Source organism: Protopterus annectens, chromosome 8.part0 (genome assembly GCF_019279795.1).
Source record: "Protopterus annectens isolate FY-2018-M chromosome 8.part0, PAN1.0, whole genome shotgun sequence".
NCBI lineage: Eukaryota > Metazoa > Chordata > Ceratodontiformes > Protopteridae > Protopterus > Protopterus annectens.
Genome location: NC_056741.1, coordinates 597,219,620 through 597,239,715, shown reverse-complemented (window position 1 = coordinate 597,239,715; position 20,096 = coordinate 597,219,620). Strand labels below are relative to the sequence as shown.

At 42.2% G+C, this 20,096-nt stretch overlaps 1 protein-coding gene across 1 annotated transcript in view; it reads left to right on the top strand.

Annotated features, from left to right (window-relative positions):
* HUWE1 (HECT, UBA and WWE domain containing E3 ubiquitin protein ligase 1) overlaps window positions 1-20,096 on the top strand; it is a gene marked incomplete in the record, with an annotated part of 5,008,559 nt that overhangs the window by 157,615 nt on the left and 4,830,848 nt on the right. Inside the window, 1 exon segment of the mRNA XM_044079288.1 lies at window positions 11,812-11,931.

Sequence of the window (20,096 nt, the reverse complement as noted above, 5' to 3'; positions counted from 1 at the left end):
CTATGAGTATAATGCCCCATTCGGTATGTACCTCTCCAAACTGCACCAACTGGATAGGCCGCAGAAATAACTAGCAGGTAATCCATGGCCTCCAGCACCTATCCTATGCAGACGGGCTTAAATCACCATCACTCTACTCTGTATCATGCAGATTGCTCAGAGGTTCTGTGTTTTGCCTACAAGACAATGTCAGACCCTACCCTACTGGATGTGCTTCATATCTGCAAGTCTGACTCCTCGTGTATTACCCGCTCGATGGGCCTAAATCTAATGTGTCATCAAAACCTGCTGGAGTCAGGTTTGTCTCTCAGGCTGCCTTTTCTCTGGAATAGACTTCATACATGTTAGAGTACCTCACTGACCTTCTTCAAATACAACCTTGAGTGGATGGGAAACCATAAATTTGTCCCAGGGGTTCCACTGTTGTCCCTTATTGACAGGGGCGACAGGTGCTGACTGAGGTTTCTTTTTCTGGGATAAACTCTTGGCTAGGCTTGTAAGAGCCCCAGGACCATTAGCCTAGTAATCTCCTATGATGCTGTAATAGGTGCCTCTGTAATGTAGCATTTGTCTGGGAGTTGCAGATTCTCTATTTCAAGCACTCTGGGTCCTCAGTTGATTCTGCTGGTGCAACAATATGGAGGTTTTCCCCTTCTGCATGTACTGCTGGTTACATACACAATTAAGTGCAGTCTTTCTGTGAAATCCTTAGAAACCACGACAGTTGAACCAGCCAAATAATCCAAAAATCTTTAATGCGATGCAAAACTTTCTTTAAACACACAATAAAACAAGCGCTTTCGCCTGATTAATATCAGGCTTTATCAAGACAATTTCCTAACGGATGTGCACTGGCTTAAATACTACAATAACAATTAAATTGACTGAAATTAACTCATTAACTGACTTTTAAAATGCAAGTGCATTATGTACTATTTAAAAATACATTATGTAACTTGATTACTGTACAAACAAATCAAGATCACATAATTCATTTACAATTTTGCTTAAAACGTTGCTTAGTATTCATTTAAAAATTAAGAATTATTTAACATTATTCAAAAATAATTTAATTTACCCCATGTTATCAAACTCACTTGCTGTAGTAGTGAAAAACGTTTCATACTAAATTTCACTGTGCGTGTAGACAACTTAAAATTCCAACAACCATTAATAACCAACTCACAAATGAATAGAAATAATAAATGATTCAATAAATAAATAACTGCATAAACATCCTTGGGAAAGTACTTAAAGCATTGTATGCTAAAGAATTTTTATGTAAAAACTATCCATATCAAATACTTTAAGCTGCAAACCTCAACGATTAATATACTATTAAGTTAAAAGAAATATAAAACTCGCTAACGTGTAATATACCTAAAACTAGCACATTAAAAACCTATACAATGAAGGAGAGGTTAAAGAGCATTAAAGATTTTTGGATTATTTGGCTGGTTCAACCGTCGTGGTTTCTAAGGATTTCTTGCAGTCTTTCTGTGGCGTTTGATACAGCTATGATGCCATGGAATGTGCATCTTTGACAGAAAAAGCTGCTTGTATGAAAATATTGTATTCCTGCTCAAATACTCCAATTCTCTGCAATATGTTCGAACACAAGTGAACTGGGTCTCGAAATGCCTCTGCCATATCAACAGTAGTGAAGGTGCTTGGAATAATCTCTGCACATACACACAGATCTGTGCTGGAACTTGTAAATGTCCTTCAAGGATGCATCTGCAGTCATCACATATGGGTTGTCCTGCCTCAGGCAGCCCTTCGGTCGGCCGGATTCCAAAGTCTGAGTCCGTCGGCTGATGTCACCCTTTCCCCGATGTCACAACGCCTGGGGTATAAAAACATCAGCCGACACCATCTTCCTCAGTCTTTCTTGCCGCGTGGTGCCCGAAGCAGAAGCAGTTGGCAAGTGCCGGTCAGCCAGCTCCTGTAATTTCGCTATCCGAAGACTTCAAAAGCCAAGTACCCCATTGGGGACTCTTTCTTGCCTCAGCCGATGTCAGAAAATTAATTGTTTAACGTGTGGGAAACAAATACCTCATAAGGATTTCCACTCTTATTGTCTTCCTTGCTTAGGCCCAGACCACGATGTCTTGGCCTGCTCTGCCTGCGCTTCCTTCAACCGATGCACTCTTGGACGTCGGTCGGAGTTCGCAGAAGAGTTTTTGGGGATAGTTTTGCTTACAAAATGCCGTCGGAAACCCCAACATCACATTTAATTAAGAAACGGAAAGACAAGGACAGACACGTGGACCGTGGTTTCGGCTGAAACTGCAGCTAGGCCTACAGTGAGTGTCTCTATCGGCTGATACAGAGTCCTTGGAACTTCCGAACCCTGAAATAATACAACAGACAGCCTCGGTCCCAGAGGCTCCTACCGAGTCGGTTACAGAATTGCCTTCCGAAACTGGTGTTTTGGAATCTTCCGACACCATACCTTTAGATAACGCTACACCAGCACATGGTGCAGCCAGGCCTCCTGCATCCATGTCTATTAAGGCCTTCACCAGGGCTAAAGCTAAAGCCATGCCTCCCAGAGTTATTCCTCAGGGACCTTCTAGTTCACAGATTTTAACTTTAGCAGAGGACCTGATCTCCTTAATTAGGGGCTCTCAGCCTCATCCGGACAGGGGCTCCCAACCCCCTCTAGACAAAAGGCCCAGGATGGATCCCCCTGATCCCCTTCCCTCGGAGGAGGCCTCTCTTGGCTCGGATCACTCAGACTACCAGGAGGAGACTTATTCGGCGTACGAGGATTCGGATGCAGAGGAATCTCTTCCCTCAGCCTCCCCTCCTGAAGAGCTTTCCTTTGGGGAGACCCTTCACACTGAGAGCATTTCAAATGGCAGGGCCAGGAATATTCTGATTCCAGGAAAAGACTAAGAACTTTTCTTCATTTACCTCAGCATAGACCTTTGGCTATTCCTCCTGTTTTAAATGTGATGTATATTCTGACTCTAGTATGACCCCCTGACACTCTGCCTCCGGCCCCTGTTAAGCCGGATAGGTATTACAGGGTCCCGGACACACAATTTTCTTTAAGGCCCACTCTGCTGACCCTGAAACTATTTCACAGGGCCGTAAAGGGGTTACTAAGAACCCACTCCCCTCTGCAAAGGAGTCCAGGGCATTAGAGATGGGGTAAAAAAGTGTATACTTCTGCCACTCTTGCTATGAGGGCATTAAATTGTCAATTTCACATGAGAAATTGTCTTCTGAACCCCTTGACCGTAAATCCCTTCAGGATCTGGTACATAATTCCCAGCAGGTTAGCAACAATTTCTTGCAGTGTGGTTATGATGCATTGGAAGCTTCATGTAGGTCAGCAATGACAGGTGTTGTCATACGCAGGCATGCTTGGCTGAAGGAACAATCTCTGCCAGAACATGTTAAAGCTAAGCTTTTGGATGCTCCACTGGAAAAGCAAAAGTTGTTTGTTTCCACTGCTCAAGACGTACTAAAGAAATTTGAGGAAACTGCAAAATCTGTACAAACAGTTGAAGAAAATCCTTCAAGTCCAACCGCCTAGATTCAGCAGAAACTGGCCTTCCAAGAATTGGTCCTTTCCGGACACAAAGATTTCAAAGGGGCAGAAACAGGCGTGCCAGAGGTAGAGGCCAAGCTAGGGGCTCCTACAGAGGCAGTCAATGGCAGCCTCCAATCCAGACTGGCAGTTCAGAATCTGCAACTGCCGCACAAGGACAAACTCAATGACTCTGCTTTGACTCCGCCAACCAGGGCTCAATTAGAAGCACCTTTGGGCGGAAAGCTTTCTTTATTCTCAAATTGGCACAACATTACAAGAGACAAATGGACACTCCAAATAGACAACGGATACAGGTTTCATTTCCACACATTGCCAAAAAGAAAAGGCATACCAGGCCTGCCACCGAATCAAAGGACAGAGGCTTTGAAACAAATCTCAAACTTACTACAAATGAAAGCCATAGAAAAAGTTCCTATTTCAGAACAAGGCTAAGGATTTTACTCCAGACTATTCCTTGTTCCAAGAAAAGAGCATCAATGGAGACCTATTCTCGACTTGTCCGTACTGAATACTTATCTCATTGTGCCAAAATTCAAAATGCTGACTACAGCAACTCCTTCCCATGCTGGGCAAGGGGTCTTGGCTGGTTACTCTAGACCTCAAGGAGGCATACCTGCATGTCCCTATTAGACAAAGTTGCAGAAGATACCTCAGATTTCTTGCAGGGTCAGAGCATTCTCAATTCTCAGCATTGCCCTTTGGCTTATCTACTGTGCCCAGAGTATTCACAAAATGCCTGGCATCAGTAATAGCACACTGCAGACTCCAGGGGATTCAAATCTACCCATATCTGGACGACTGCCTTATACAAGCGGACAACCAACAAACTCTGATAAAGGACTTAAATTATGCCATCAATCTTCTACAGGCCTTGGGACATAGTCAACATGCACAAATCAAGACTTGTTCCATCCCAATGAATAACCTTTCCGGGTGCGGATCTAGATACAACCACCCAAATGGCTCATCTCACAGAAGAAAAAGTCAACTACCAGATTACTTCAAGAATCTGATAAGATAAACTCAGCTGACTGCAAGGAAAATCTTGCAGGCCCTGGGTTACATGGCATCTTGTATTCTTTTGATTCCACAAGCAAGGCTGCATATGAGAAAGCTACAGTGGTACCCAAGAAGTTTATGGACTCAGCACAGTCTGTTTGGGAACTTTAATCCCACTCATTCCATGCCTTCACAAGGAATTTCTGTGGTGGGCTCAGGCCAGCCAGTCCAACAGAGGGCTGCCCTTCACAAAGCCAAAAACCTCCCAAACTATTACAACAGACGCTCCAGACCTAGGTTGGGGAGCACACATGGAGGGCTGAGGTATCCAAGGACAGTGGTCACGAAAAGAGCTACGCATGCACATAAATCAAAGAAATGCTAGCAGTGATGCATGCAATCGAGGCCTTCAAACTCTTTCTGCATCAAGGCCATCTAGTAAGGACAGAACACCACAGTTGTGGTACATAAACAAGCAAGGAGGTACCCATTCTTACCCTCTGTGCAGACTGGCATTGAATCTATGGATCTTTCCTTGAAACTCAATATACAGCTACAAGCTCAGTTTGTGCCAGGGAAGGACAATACACTGGCGGACAGCTTAAGCAGAAATATCATGGATGCACACGAATGGATGCTGCACCCAGACATTTTTCAACAGATAACACAATCTTGGGGGAGCCCGGACATAGATCTATTTGCATCCCCCCACAATCATCAACTAAAGAAATTCTGCTCAAGGACATCCCCACCCACAAGCGTGGAAAGTGGACGCCCTCTCTTTCAGCTGGAGAAATCTGACAGTCTATGCATTTCCTCCTATTCCATTAATGACCAAGGTGTTACTGAAGATCAAGGCAGAGCAGCCAAAAGTGATCCTGATGGCTCCGGACTGGCCAAGACAACACTGGTACCCACTGTTAAGGAGCATGTCATGTACAAAGCCATGGCCCCTACCTCTATGGCCACTTCTACTGACACAGCACAGATACAAAACTCTACATTCCAACCTGAAAACATTGCAACTAACAGCTTGGAAAATACCTTGACTCCTCCTCAGGATAAGCTATCCCAGAGAGTAAAGAATATTATTCTGGAAGCTCGCCGCCCTTCCACAAGGAAGGCATATTCAGCAAAGTGGAAAAGATTTCTCATCTGGAACACCACAGAGGGCCTAGATGCGACAATGATTAACATGGCACATATCCTGGAATAATTGGCAGAAATGTTCCACAATGGACTGTCTTACTCTTCTATTAAGATTCATGCTTCAGCAATTTCAGTAGAGTACAATACTGATCCTCCTGTCTTCTCTCATCCTCTCCTAAGACGGTTTCTAAGAGGAATCAAAAACATCAAACCTCCTAGGAAACCGCCTCTACCTGCCTGGGACCTTAACTATGTGTTGGAAAAACTAACACTGCCTCCATTTGAACAAGTGGCATCTGCAGATCTACAGTACCTCTTGTGGAAGACTGCTTTCCTCTTGGCAATAACCTCAGCAAGAAGTTTCGGAATTGCAGGCCCTGATGGCAGTTCAGCCATTTATTATTTTCCATCAGGATAGAGTTTCATTAAGAACTAATCTTACTTTTATGCCAAAGGTGATATCCAGGGTTTCATTGAATCAAGCCATTCATTTGCCTACCTTCTTCCCAAATCCACAAAACAAAGGGGAGAAACTGCTGCACACCCTGGACATTCACACAGTTGCGCTACTACTTGGACAGAACTAAAGGTTTCAGAAAAACTGACCAGCTGCTGGTAGCTTATGTTGCTGGTACTCAAGGAAAACAATTTCCAAACAGACAATTTCAAAATGGATAGGAAATTGCATCCGCTTTTGTTACTCATTTCATGGAAAAAACTGTACCAGCTAACATTAGACCTCTTTCTACGAGAGCCACAGCCACCTCCACAGCCTTCTTGAGGGGTGGCTACAAGACATTTTAGAAGCTGCCACATGGAGCTCTGTGCATACATTTGCCAAGCATTACAATTTACCTTTATATTCCAGATCCAGAGCAGGCTTTGCTACGGCTGTCCTGCAGGGTATCTTAGCTACGCCATCCTTTTCCTAGTACCACCACCCCCAGATTGGCTATGGTATTCTTCCCATATGTGATGACTGCAGATGCATCCTTGAAGGACATAGTACAGTTTTGTACTTACAATAAATGTAGATGTCCGATTTTTGTGCAAATGTTTGGATTTTTATTGCATTTCTGCAAATTTAGCCTTCCTAGAGGGCACCTGGCATCTGGGGCAAGAAAAACTGAGGAAGATGGCATCTGCTGAGGTTTTGTACCCCAGGCGTTGACATTGGGGAAAGGGTGACGTCAGCCGACACCAGGCCCAGACTTTGGAATCCGGCCGACCGAAGGGCTGCCTGAGGCAGGACAACCCATATGTGATGACTGCAGATGCATACCTATCGGACATCTACATTTATGGTATGTACAAAACTGTACTTTATGCCCAATAGCACAACAGACTCTCTGAAATAACTGCACTTTGCCAGAGTCTTTGAAGCACTAGAACACTTTAAAAATCCCTGTACTTTGCAAAATCGCTTATCAGTGTAAGAAATACTTTGAAGTGACTGAACAGAAGCTCAGAAAGAAACGCTTCAAAATGAATGAACTTTGCAAATAAACTGTATACAGCACAAGACCCGTTCAAAATGGCTGTACTTTGCAAAATAACTCTGTACAGTGTAAGAAACACTTGCAGATGGCACTCTGAGAATAAATGCACACAGCACAAGAACTTTTTTCAAAATGGCTATACTATGCACTTTCACGAAAGCCGCACAGCCTACCTGGATGTATTTTAGTCACTCAGTACAGCCAAATACTCTGGTAATTGGTGACTAATTATCCTTCCTTAGATTGGATAGCATATATGCAGTTTAACTAATTTGCAAACAGCAAACTCTTTGTAATTGCATCGTAATAAAGCACACTCTGCAAACAGATACTTCGAGCAACTCTAGTTGTGCTTTGAATGGCTTTGGTCAATGCAAAATAGTACTTTATGCCCAAAACATGGCCTTTAGTAAAACTGTCACCTTGCTCTTTAAGCTTATTTTGTCTTATTGTACTTGTAGGTTCATAGGTAGGTACTAGGCTATCAGCCCAAGGGCCTATGCAAGCCTAGCCAACAAGGTTCTTTGGCTTACGCCACCCAAGAAAGTTATTTTCCTGTGCCACTGACTAGCAGAGACAAGTGATCCCCAGGGTATATTTCCCATTTCCCATCCACTCATCAAGATTTTTCTTGAGTGCTAATGAAGAACTTTGCTTGACATAGATGGGTAGCCTGTTCCAGAGTATGGGAAGTCTTTGGGATAGGAATCTATCCCACCAGCATGTCCTGTTTATTGTGGTGACCAGGTTCAAGTCCCTAGAGCGTGTAGCTCGGAGGGATTGGGATTTCTTTAGGTGTAGCATGTCCAACAGCTCTAGGTTTGACATAGCTTTATATGTTAGGCAGAGATCACCTCTGAGTAGGCGATATGCTATGGAGGAAAGCTGGAGTTTTTTGAGGCGGTCAGTGTAGGGCATTTGTTTGAGTCCAGTAATCCTCTTTGTGAGGTACTTCTGTGGCCTTTCCAGCTGCTGCAGATGTCTTGTGAGGTACATTCTAAAAGGGGCGTTTTACTCTAATGGGTCTAATGAGTGAGTAGAGGGTAACGATATCCTCCCCCCGGACGAGAACCCTTTTATGAGGTGTGCCACGTAGGCCTTCCTGAGTACTGTGGCAATGTGACTATCAGACTACTGTCCCCCTGGGTCTCAAGGTCTCATCACGCATTCGGTGTTAAGTAGATTGCTGCCTATGTGGTAGTTCATGGGTACAGAGTTTTTACCAAAGGGGATGACGCTGCACATTTTGGCATTGAGCTTGAGGCCATGGCTCTGACACCAGGCATCTGTCTCTGAGGCCTTTCTGTAGGATGTTCATATCATTTGGGGGCTTGACTGGCTCTTGATTTGCAGTCATCTGCGTACTTCGTTAGCCAGAGGCCTTCTGTTAGCCTGTACTTCAGAAAAGTAGATACCAAACAGGAGCGGTCCCAGGACGGAACCCTGTGGTACTCCACGTCACTGGCTTGAGGTCAGATTTGGAGTCTGCAACTTTTACAGTGTCTGTTCAGTCAGTGGCAACCCATCTTGTGATGTAGGGATTTGACTAGTTGAATTTAGCTATAATTCCAGAATGGGGGATGGTGTCGAAAGCCTTGGCGAGTTCAAGGTAGGCTGTGTGAACCACTTTACCCTCATCTTTGGCTTTGGTGACTGCCTCAAAGAAGTCTCTTGGGTTCAGGATGCATGATCTGCTTTTCACAAACCCGAACTGGGTGGGATCCAGAGTTTGGAGGTTACCAATGTCTGAGTTCATGATACATTCCATGGCTTTGCAGACCAGGCTAGTCAGTTTAATAGGTCTATAGTTCCCGGGATCAGTGGTGGCTCCCCCTTTGTGGAGTGGAATAACTGTTGCTGTGTGCCATTCAGTGGGCACAAAGCCTAATGCAAGGCTATTGAACATGGTGCTTATGTGGGGAGCCAGTTCATTCTGAAGTTTGTGTAAAACGCAGCCTGGGATGTTGTCCGGTCCCATGGATGCTGTGTTTTTGGCTTGAGTGTGCAGCTTTCACCTGCGTAGTTGTGATTGACTCTGCGTTCTTCCTGTATAGATATGGGCCCTTTGTGGGGGGGGGGGGGTAAAGTTTGCTCATTTTACTTTAACTCATTACATCTGAGTGACTACTCCTAGGTGCATGTGCAGTTAATTGCTACTGATGCCTGTACGTGTCAAACATTGCTGCTTCATATTTGCATCAGTAATTCCAAAACCATTTTATGTACCTATTTGGGGGCACCTGACATCTGGGGCAAGAAAAACTAAAGAAAATGGTGTCTGCTGCATCTTGTATACCCCTGGTGCACTGACTTCTGGGAAGAAGCGACAGCAACCAACGGCGGACCAAGACTTTGGAACTCTGGCCAACTGCAGGACCGCCTGATGGCAGGATAACCCGAGTGTAATGACTGCAGCAGTGAATACACTAACATCTACATTTATGGTAGGTAGAAAACTACTTTTCTGGCAAGGGATGTTTAGCTCCTTCCAGGAACGTTATTTCCACTGCAAGGGAGAAGTACACCTTGCAGAGTAAGGAAGACAGTCCACCGCTGTACTAATCATTCAAAACGTTAAACTGATGGTTCCCACATGCTTTACCAACAGTCCCTGTTTGAAGAAATGAGGGCCAGGGCATAAGAGAATACAGGACAAGTATCTGAAGCAGGAGTTGGTTGAGCTTTGAGCTCTCTTGCAGCAGTCTGAGTAACAGTTTAACCTTATACCTTCAATTCACTTGGATGCTACACGTGGGGGGTTGAAGTTCTAGCAGAAGGGGGGGTTGAAGTTCTAGCAGAAGGGGAAGGCTGAGAGTTTTGCTCGGAACCCTTTCTAAGGAGAGATGTCACTTAGAGACCCATCATTGACATGTCATACCTGAACAGTTTTCAGTAACGTTCCAGATTTCAAAATGAAAATGCTATAAAGCCTGTTAACCAGTCATCCCAGGTCTCTGATAGTCACTGGGCCTAAAACATGCCTATATTCTCATCCATGTAACCAGAAGCTGCAGATTCCTCATGTCTGAAGGGAAGTACCTTCAGTTTACTTCCTTGCCATTTGGCTTGTCTGCTGCTCCCAGGGTTTTTACAAATATGTTAATTTCCTAATCTTTGTCTAGAGGACTGCCTCAACATAGTGGAGTCCCACCAGGATATTGCAAAGGCTTTGGAGTTCACATTGAAGACCTACCAGAACCTGGGTGTCACTGTCAAGTGTTCCTGGGTGCTGGCCTAGATACCTCCCTCAACAGGACCTTCCAGGTGAAAATTCAGTCAACTTGCTTATACTACTGTTCAAGTGTAAGTTGTCACCAGAAAATCCTTCTGGTTGCATGGTTACATGGTATCCTCGTCTCTAATGGTGCCACAGGCCCGCCTACATGTGAGGAAACTAAAGTACTCAAGGGTCATTAGAAACTAGAATTCCCTTGCATCAGAAAGGAGAGAACTTGGTTGAATATGCGTTTTCTCTGAAGCAGGGGTTCAAGTACCATTGCTGCCTGATCTGACTCAGATTTAGCGTAGTGGGTGTTTGACAGCTTTTTAGGTTCAAGGATATGGGGAAGCCAGGATGAGAGGCAAATGTCTAAAGTTAGTGGCTGTCTTCTTGGCTTTTAAGTCTTTCAAACATGCATTGAAAGATGGTTCCTTTTAATGTAAGGATGGGGAATACCACAGTTGGGCATAACAGGAACTACTTTCCTACTGTACATGTTGGTCACACGGGTCGGGGGTATAACTTCGGAAGTAGGCATGATTCTGGTGATCTGTGTCTGCTCTAAATGTTTATCGATTTGGGCTGAGCAGATTTCTAGCATCAAATTACCAATAGATGTCAAATAAGGGTGTCTTTCTGAATCACACCTTGTGGAATTCTCTGAGCACAATTTGCTTCACATCTCAACATGCTGCTGAGGCAGCTTTGCTGCAGATAACGCTTCTGGGAACCTGGAAGTTGGCTGCCTTCTGCATGGATTGGAGAGGTCCCCTCCAAGTGTTCCCCCAATATCCATAACCAAGTTTCAAATCCAGAGAGGTGAAGCCAAACGTGGTTTACCTTGGCCAAAAGTTTGCCCACTGCCTTCACTTTTTTTAAAATAAGCTTGGCGGTGGATCTGGCAAGTACTGACTTAGCTGAGAAGCCTGTGTATCAAACCTGGATATTTTTAAGGCGGACAGTTGGAAGGTTTCTCCTTGCTTTCCAGATGGGTACAGGTACTTGTCCACAATAGTTCTCAGCTAGATTTGAGCTTCTACAAGATGGCATGAAAAGCAGTTCTGGTACATGTTTGAGGTATATAGAAATTGCAAGTGTCAATTTACATTTCTCAAGCTGTATAACCTGCAGGACAAGAATTGGCGATTGTTCATGTTTGAAAATCACTGTTGAAAATGTATACAAACGCATGTCTTTAAGTAGGACATTGCATTTTTTCTCCCACCATGGCATTTCTGACTGTCCCTCAACATGTGGCTTATTCAGTTAAAGAATTTTCATTTGAAAATGTCAAGTGAACAGTACTTAATGTTGAAGTGCAATGCATCATCTGTATTTAGTTTTGTAGTGTTTCTCACACAGTATCCTTTTATCTACAGTCTGTCAAGTTGCCTTAAGGAAAGAAGCTCCGAAAATGTTGTGCCATAATGAGCTATGAAGACTATTCCCAGTATCGTGCTGCCTGAGTGATTTGTTATTGGCTGTAGCTTTTTTCTTGGGTAAGATAACATCTGCTAAAAACAGTAGCAGTTAAGCCTGCTGAAACCTTAAGACTGAACTGTCGGGGATGGTCACTGTAGTTTAACAGTTGGGTTTTACTCACTGTAATGTCTTCACTAGATTTAATAAAGGTGCTGAAAACAGTCTGCTAAGATGTAGGCTAATACTAACAAAAACCTTTTTTAACATTTAGCAGAAATTTCATTGGCTGTACCTTCATGTAAATGCCAGATGTTTACTGCTTTTACTGTTACAGTAGAGTCTTGTGAATTATTGCCTGCAGGAGTCTGCGGTTTGCTTGAGTGTCAGAAAATTTCACCGATTTCCAGCAGGTGGATGCTCTTATCAGCCAGCAGCATAGCCATTTTTTCTTGCCATATCTGTCTGATGCGTTATGCTTTTAGTCATTTAGTTTCTCCCTGGCTGGAGATCAGACAGCTTAGAATATTAATGCAGATGACTGAAATAAACTCCACTATGACAATTAGCAGTTGTTTGACTGCAAAACATACTTGTAATGCCTTCAAAGGAAGTGACGACTTATTACAGTTGCACACAATCTATATGTAAGACATGCAGTTAACTTAAATTTATTAAAATGAAAATGGTTCTGTCAATAGTTAGACTTCCACTTTCTCTAAGCCTTTAGGTTAGGCATCAGTGTCCCATACTTGAAAATGCACACTTTCCTTGTGCAACAATCTGTTCAGATATGCTGTATTTACTAAAAAAAAAAAAAAAAACACTTTTAATGTCAGTATTTCTCATATATGTGTATATATTGTGTGTATGTATATATATGTGTGTGTATGTGTATATATATATATATATATATATATATATGTGTATATATATATATATATATATATATATATATGTATGTATATATATATATGTATGTATATATATGTATATATATATATATATATATATATATATATTGTGTATATATGTGTATATATATTTATATATATACATACACACACATGTGTATATACACATGTGTATGTGTGTATATGTATATATAAATATGTATGTGTATATATGTGTAAATACATGTGTAATGTGCTAGTTTTGCATTAAATGTTCTTGTAATCTACAATTTTTCTCCAGTACAAAACATGGCCATTATGTATGTGCAGGTGGTGTGTACTTTAAGTCTTGTATCAATGGAAAAATAGGAACTGGATTCATGTAGGCAGAGCATGCACCACACTGTTATGGACTGTCAATCCGCAGATGTAATAATACAAGTAAGTGTATTAGTGTGAAATTTCTGCCCCTCAAGACATGGCAAGGGTTTGATAAGCTAAAAAGTTATCTTGTCAGCGTCATGCAGGCCTTTTTAACCTCCTTTAATAATATCCATTGACACTTCGTGTAAAATGTTTGTGTATGTTCGGGTTCCTACTAGATGACCAAAGACACACTTACTTTCGAATGCCTCTATCGAACTTGAAAAGGGAAAATGAAGCGGTATATAAGCAAATTATTTCCCTGGGAAAGAAATCGCTAGGCCACGTCCTTTTACTTTGCAGTCTTCATCACTGTAGTGCATTCTTGGAGTTGATATTTAAGTAGGGGGGTGAAGCCCCCCACTTTTTCAGTTTTTTTGGAACTGCGATCCCCCTGGGAAAAAACGCTTTTCTGTGCGTTAGTTTGTAAGGTTTCGCTTGCATGGGGTCGTCAAATTATCGCTCGCTTTTAGTATTTGATTTAATATAATCTGTATATTCAACTGTTCAGTACCTTTTTTTTGTGTACAACAAGTCACTTTGATTAAAATTTCAACTTCACCTACTTTTATTACCTGCATGTAGTGCACGGGTTATACTTACATTTTATAACCATATCCATAATAATTTGTACCTCTTGCACAAACTGCTGATTTAGTCTTGGTAAAGCGAAGAACCTTGTTGCGGAACCTCTTTCGTACTGCATTTATTGCACTTTTTCTCAGTCAGGTAAGGTGTGTTATCACCTCTAATGTGGAAAACAAATTCTGCCTGCCCATGAGTTCATTCCTATTGCTTGTGTATTGACATGTAGGTATGTTGTGCTGAGTCTAAGGTTTGTGCCTGTTTTAATGTAAGACTATTAAAATTGGAGAGGACCTCCTCGGATACCTTGGATATTTCTGTGTAGGTGGCATTAGGCTTTGTATGCTGTTTAGTCAACCATTCCCAAGGCAGACATTGCAAAAAATGCAGAGATTTGTTTGAAGGAGGAGGATGTTGGGGAGGCCATTGACACTCATACTGAGTCACCACCCAGTCTCAATGTTTGAATCTGGCAAGGTACACTTGGTCACCTTTACCAGAGACTACTGGTACTGAGTGTTTTGGTTTTGATCCCTATGGAAATGGGCATATATTTTCAGCTCCTTCCATGTCCTTGTGAGATGGAATCTGGAAGGCATCTGTCAGGACTGCTTTGCAGCTGGTCTTCCAGTGCATGTGCATTGATTATGGAGGGAGAATGCTGACTGCCACTGGAAGGATTCTGACAAGATATTTGTTGGTGTCAGGCTGTGGATTTGTCCACATCCAGAGGCCTTGCCATCTGCCAGACCTAAACCCAAGACACTCAAGCTGAAGCTATGTCTGGGGTTACCTCATCCTTTTCTCAGTGTGCCGATAGCTTTCCCAGATTAGTTCACCCCACAAGACCCCTTGTCAGAATGGCATGGCACATGGGTTCATGAACTTCATGAAATTCAAGCAGACGTCCCTGGAAAAAGCCTGTGGCAGAAATTCCTTTTGGGGAAAACAAAGGGATCCCTTCCTCGCTGAAACTGATTCCATTTATTCCAATGAGGAAAAACAGGCTTGTATGGAACTGTTGCAATCTACCCAGTATCTTTACATGGGCTATGAAGACAACTTGTCATCTGCTTGGCTTCCTGAGTACTTTTCCTTTGGGTGTGCACTTCATAAAATGAAGCCCTTCATTTGGGAGTCTAGAGAGCTGTTTCTGATTTGAGAACAGATAGATGGCTTCTGAGTGTTTCTGAACCTGGACTTTTTGGATTTCCTGTAGTCCTTGATGTCTTGTATGATGTGTTTTCAGACACTTTTGTAGCCTGACTCCCAGTCCCTGCTTCCTGGAATCTGACCGCTTCTGTAGGGTGCTTGACTCCCATAAACCTCTGCAAGAACTCAGTGGCAGGTCCAGCTATGGTGAGTCCACCAACAGAAAGATAGGAATTGCATACAAGTACTCCTTGCAAATGATGGGAAAGTATAATCTTAAACTGATTAGGCAAGAGAAAACAGTTCTGCTTCCTTGGCTATGAGAGCTCTCAATTGTTAATTCCACATGGTCCAATTGTAAAGGAACAGGTTAAAGCAAATGTAGAGTATTAAAGATAGCCTTAGGGAGTAACTTCAAGGAACTGGTCACTGCCCACCAGTTGTCCATTTGCTCACTTAAATGTGGTTGTGATGCTTTAGTCACATTAAGTAGGGCAGCAACTCCAGAAGACATGCCTGACTGAGGATTCCATGCCTGTTTGAGTCTTGGACAAGGACTTATTATTTATTTGCAGTTGTTTAACCAGAATAGTCCATTGGGCCTAAACCTGTTTTGAATGGAGTCCTGGGGAGAAAAGCTCCACAAAGATTATACAGAGATTGTTCCACATACAGATTATACAAAGATTATGTTCGACACACAGTTTACATGAGGATTATAGAGAAAAATATTCTAGAATTTCTGGTTAAGTTAGTAGTAGTATATGTATTTTTTTTGTATTTTTACTAAATTACTAGGTACAAATAAGGAGTTGTATGCTAGAAGCAAGCATGAATTTGCTAGCTGGTTATTGAGAAAAAGGAAGGAGGAAAAAGTGTTGGGAGTAGAGAGTAGGTTGAGGGGTGTGAACAGGAGAATTCCCATGAGGATGTTAGATGCGAGTGTAGTGATTTTTTTCAAGTATGGGAGGCTAGCAATTGTACGAATGGAGGGGGGGGGGACTTTATTTGGAATTCCTACTAAATTATTTCAAGAGGGAAGAGTGAATTCTGTTAAGGAACTCTAGCCTTCCCCGACAGAGCTACACAAGTGTTCTAAGTCTTGGCACTCCACTCGACATGACAAATGGAACAGTTCTAAAAGGAAAGGGGTGAAGTTCCATAAATAGTGGCAACATGAAACACCTTAAAGACCCAGGACTCTAAGGAGCAATTTTGAATATTCCAAGCATTTCCCTAACCTGCCTTCAACCCACCAAAACTGTAGGGGGGGCTTTAACTCTTCCACAGCTTGAGAACAAGTCAACCAGGACAAGTGGGTGCTGCAAGTCTTTTAAAAAAAAAAGGCATTTTCTAGCATTTGTGGAAGGTTTTGTCATTTGGAATGTATACAGTCCTAAAACCTTATTTACCACATTAAATGATCTGCTATTGGGATCCATTCAGCTATGCCCTTCAAAAGATGGGCATAGTATCCTGTTCAGTGCTCGACCCAAGAAAGGGGGAGGTATCGAGACCAATTTGACTTCAGGCTGAACAAATTTATTTGATACCAGAGATCAAGATGTTGTCCAAACTTGTATCTCTTATTCCAGGGGCATGCATAGTAATCTTGGACTTGGATGGCATTGCATAGGAACACTAAGTTCCTTTACTTCAAAGCAGGGGTATCCCTTGAGTTCTGTGCCTTAGCATTTGGCTTATCTGATATCAGGTTTGACCAAATATTTAGTACTAGTCATTGCTTTCTGTAGGACCAAAATGTTGCATATTTGCCTCTATCTAGTTTAACTTTGTATGAATAGCATCCCTGGAAGAGGTCCACAGAGCCGTGCCACCACTGTAGAATGATTTCAGACTGGTGCAACACTGCGTATGCAAGTTTCAGCTTTGCCTAACAGCCTGTACTCCCATTATGATGGCAGTCATCTACTCTACACTACATAAAGCTGTCCCCAAGACCAGATCATCTTAAGCTAAATAGCTCACATTCACAGACTGAATGCCATGTCTGCCAGAGTTTTTCTGAAGCTCCTAGGGTACGTGGCTTCTTGTATCCTGATTCACTTTACCAATCCTATGAGAAAGTTAGTGGCTCCTAGGAAGAAAAATTCTGGTCCTAGTACTAATGATTTCTGAAAACCAGCATTCCACTTGCATCTTGCCTAGCGAGCTTTTGTGACGGGAGGAGGTTATCACAAGTGGGCCCCAATCAAGACACAGGAGACATTCTAGATACTAGTCTTGACCAGATTTTTAAGGACTGTGTAGCTTGCTTCATCCTACAGTTTTCCTATCAATTACCCCACATATTCTACCAACTTTCCCCTCTGAGGCTCTCTGAAGTAGCTAGAGTTAGTCATTTTACAGGTATATACTAGGTAAATGACCTGTAGGGTTATTATAAACCTAGCCGTGCAACGCAAATGTGATCCACAAATTTGCTTTATAATTGTGATTTGCTGATTTCCTGTGTTCATCAAAGGATCCAAACTTCCAGAGGTGAATTTCTAATTGCCTATCCATTGGTCCCTCTTAAATAGGGGTCTAGATTATGTTGTCAAATCCCGGTAACGAATACCAGAAGACTGGCATGTAAAGCATGAACTATGGTAACTGCAAGCACAACCGTTTAACGCAAAATGTCCATGTGTGATGGTTGGCCCGTCTGCGGTATAGCTCCGTAAGGTGTGAGTTATGGACCTTATGGTTAGGGTGCGAGTTAAGGTAAGTGCGTAGATAGTAATGTATGTAAGGTTTAGTGTAGTTTTAGACGTAGGGTTTGTGTGTGTGTGTTTTATTATGCTTGGGTATGTAGCGCACAGTAGCATTTGCTGACTGATTTGAAAAGTCGTGGTTTAGGGTGTTTGTATTAATGGTTTGGGCTTTGTGTGTGTTGTGGTGTTCGATGTTATCTGGATTCGATAATGTAATATAGACCCTTAAATAGGATGGGGAGCTTGATCCAGAGAATGGAAATTCTGAGAAACCCGTCTCTCTCCATCACATCTGCTTTGCTGCAAGCAAAATTAAAGTTTTTAAATTTAGTAGCTGTGATGCTATTTTGTGAATCTGCAAAAGGTTCAAGACAGGATTTAGGGATGCTTTGTATGCCAGGCTGTCGTCATCTCAGAAGTCTGTATGGTAACGAAAAGGCTTTGAGGTGATCAGTGTAGGCATTTTGTTTACTCCCTATATCCTTTTTCTAAGGGACCTGTGGATGTTAAAGATGCTGCATGTCTAATCAGGTACATACCAGTGGGGGCAGTACACTCTGGGTCTAAAGGCAGAGTACAGTGTATGATGAACTTTCTGGACTTGCAAGTTGAACAGAGGGGTTTTCTTAATATATTTGACATGTTTGAATGCTAGATTACTATCTGTATTTCCCAGATCCCCCAGTAGTGAATCAGTGTAAGAGTTTTATTCATGACATACATACCCAATTTGGCAGACTTTACAAAAAGTACTAAAATGCATTTCTTGGTGCTGAATTTGTAGGCATGGCCGTGACACCAAGCATTTGTATTACTTTCCTAAAGGGGTGATATGTTGCGGCGATTCATTGACCACTCCCAGTTTAGTCTTCTGCGAACTTTATTAGCCAGAGGCCTTTGCCATCCAAAAAGTAGGTGTCAGAGGATTGGGTATAGCATAGAGCCCTGGGGGCTCCACTGGTGACTGGCCTCTTTATGGCAGCCCCATCAATTCTAATCTCCTGGGTCCTAAAAGTGAGCCAGCTAGCTATCCAGCGCATTGTAAAGGGGTTTATACCTAGTTCTGTACATATGTTGACAGTGCCTGAGTGGGGTATTGTATTAAATGTCTTTTATCTAGGTAGGTTGTGCAGATTTCCCTTCGTCTATTGCTTTGGTGACCTTTTCAGTTATCCGCCAGATTCAGTAAGCAAAGCCTTCCTTTGACAAAGCAAAACTGGGATGGATTCAAGTGTCTGGATGTCTCCTATATCCTTACTGAGTTCCATGATTCTTTCCATGGCTTTGCAAATAAGACTAGGCTAATGGGTGTTTAGTTCCCAGAATCTGTTTAAGGTTCTTCCTTTCACAGAGTAGGACCTTCGCAGTCCCCTATTCACGTGGCACAAGTCAGTCATTAGATCTGGTTAAAAAAAAACACTAAGACTCATGCCAAATCTTATTTTTGACTATTCGGGAGCCATTCTGTTGGGTTATCGTGGCCCACTGAGTGTTCTTGGGTTTAGTGAATTCAGCCTGTACATGCTCCCTGGTTAGAGTTGGAGGGGTTATGTTTATTTTTGAGGGGATGGTTGGTGAGAGAGGGGGTAGTCTGAACTGAATGTCTAACAGGTTTGTTTCATCTCCAGGCTTGATGAATGTGACCATTAACCACTCATTCAGCATACTTCTGTGTTTCTTATGAGGTTTCTGACATAGCTGTAGATGGTCTTATGGTTATTTCTCACCGAGAGGCTTTCGTAACCTGTAAGTTGGTTTGTGTGACCTAATTATCCCTCTTAGTTACCTATTTACTCAGTTTTAATCTTTGAGAATTACCCTTCCTGGTTTTTGTCATTTTTTTAAACAAACATCTTTATCACTTGTGACACTATATATTTACATAAATGAAAAGAAGCCATATTGACAAAGTGATGTGTAATGTTTGCAACTAAGATTAACTATCCAGTCATTTAGTCCAACGTTACATAACTCATTTAAATATTGCCTTTTAAACCTCATGTCTACTCTGAGTGTGTATTCCCATGATTCCCATTTTTTCTGTGTAATTTGCTACTATCCTCTTCTAAATACCCCGATTCCAGTTCTACCTGTGCTTTTTATATTCATTGCTTCTAGTGTAGTTGGGTTAGAATTTGATTTGCATTTTCTAGTAATTGCTTCTTTGGCAGCCACCATAATTACTCGAGGCCTTACTAGGTCTATTCTGTCATGGTTCAGAAAAATAATTTCCCTAGATGCACCAATTTGCCCACCTAACATCTCTGAGTAGTCTGCAGGGTATATTTAGTCTACAAACTCATTACAGTCTCAGAAAATGTTCCCAGTTGTCTGTCTTCCACTTCACACCTCCCAACATTTTGCAGTTAACTTTGGAAAAATTCTCGAGTCTACTTGGGGTACAAAATACCTTCAAATAATTAAGCAAAACATCCTAAATCTTCTAGATTTTATTGCATATTTGGTAGATGTACA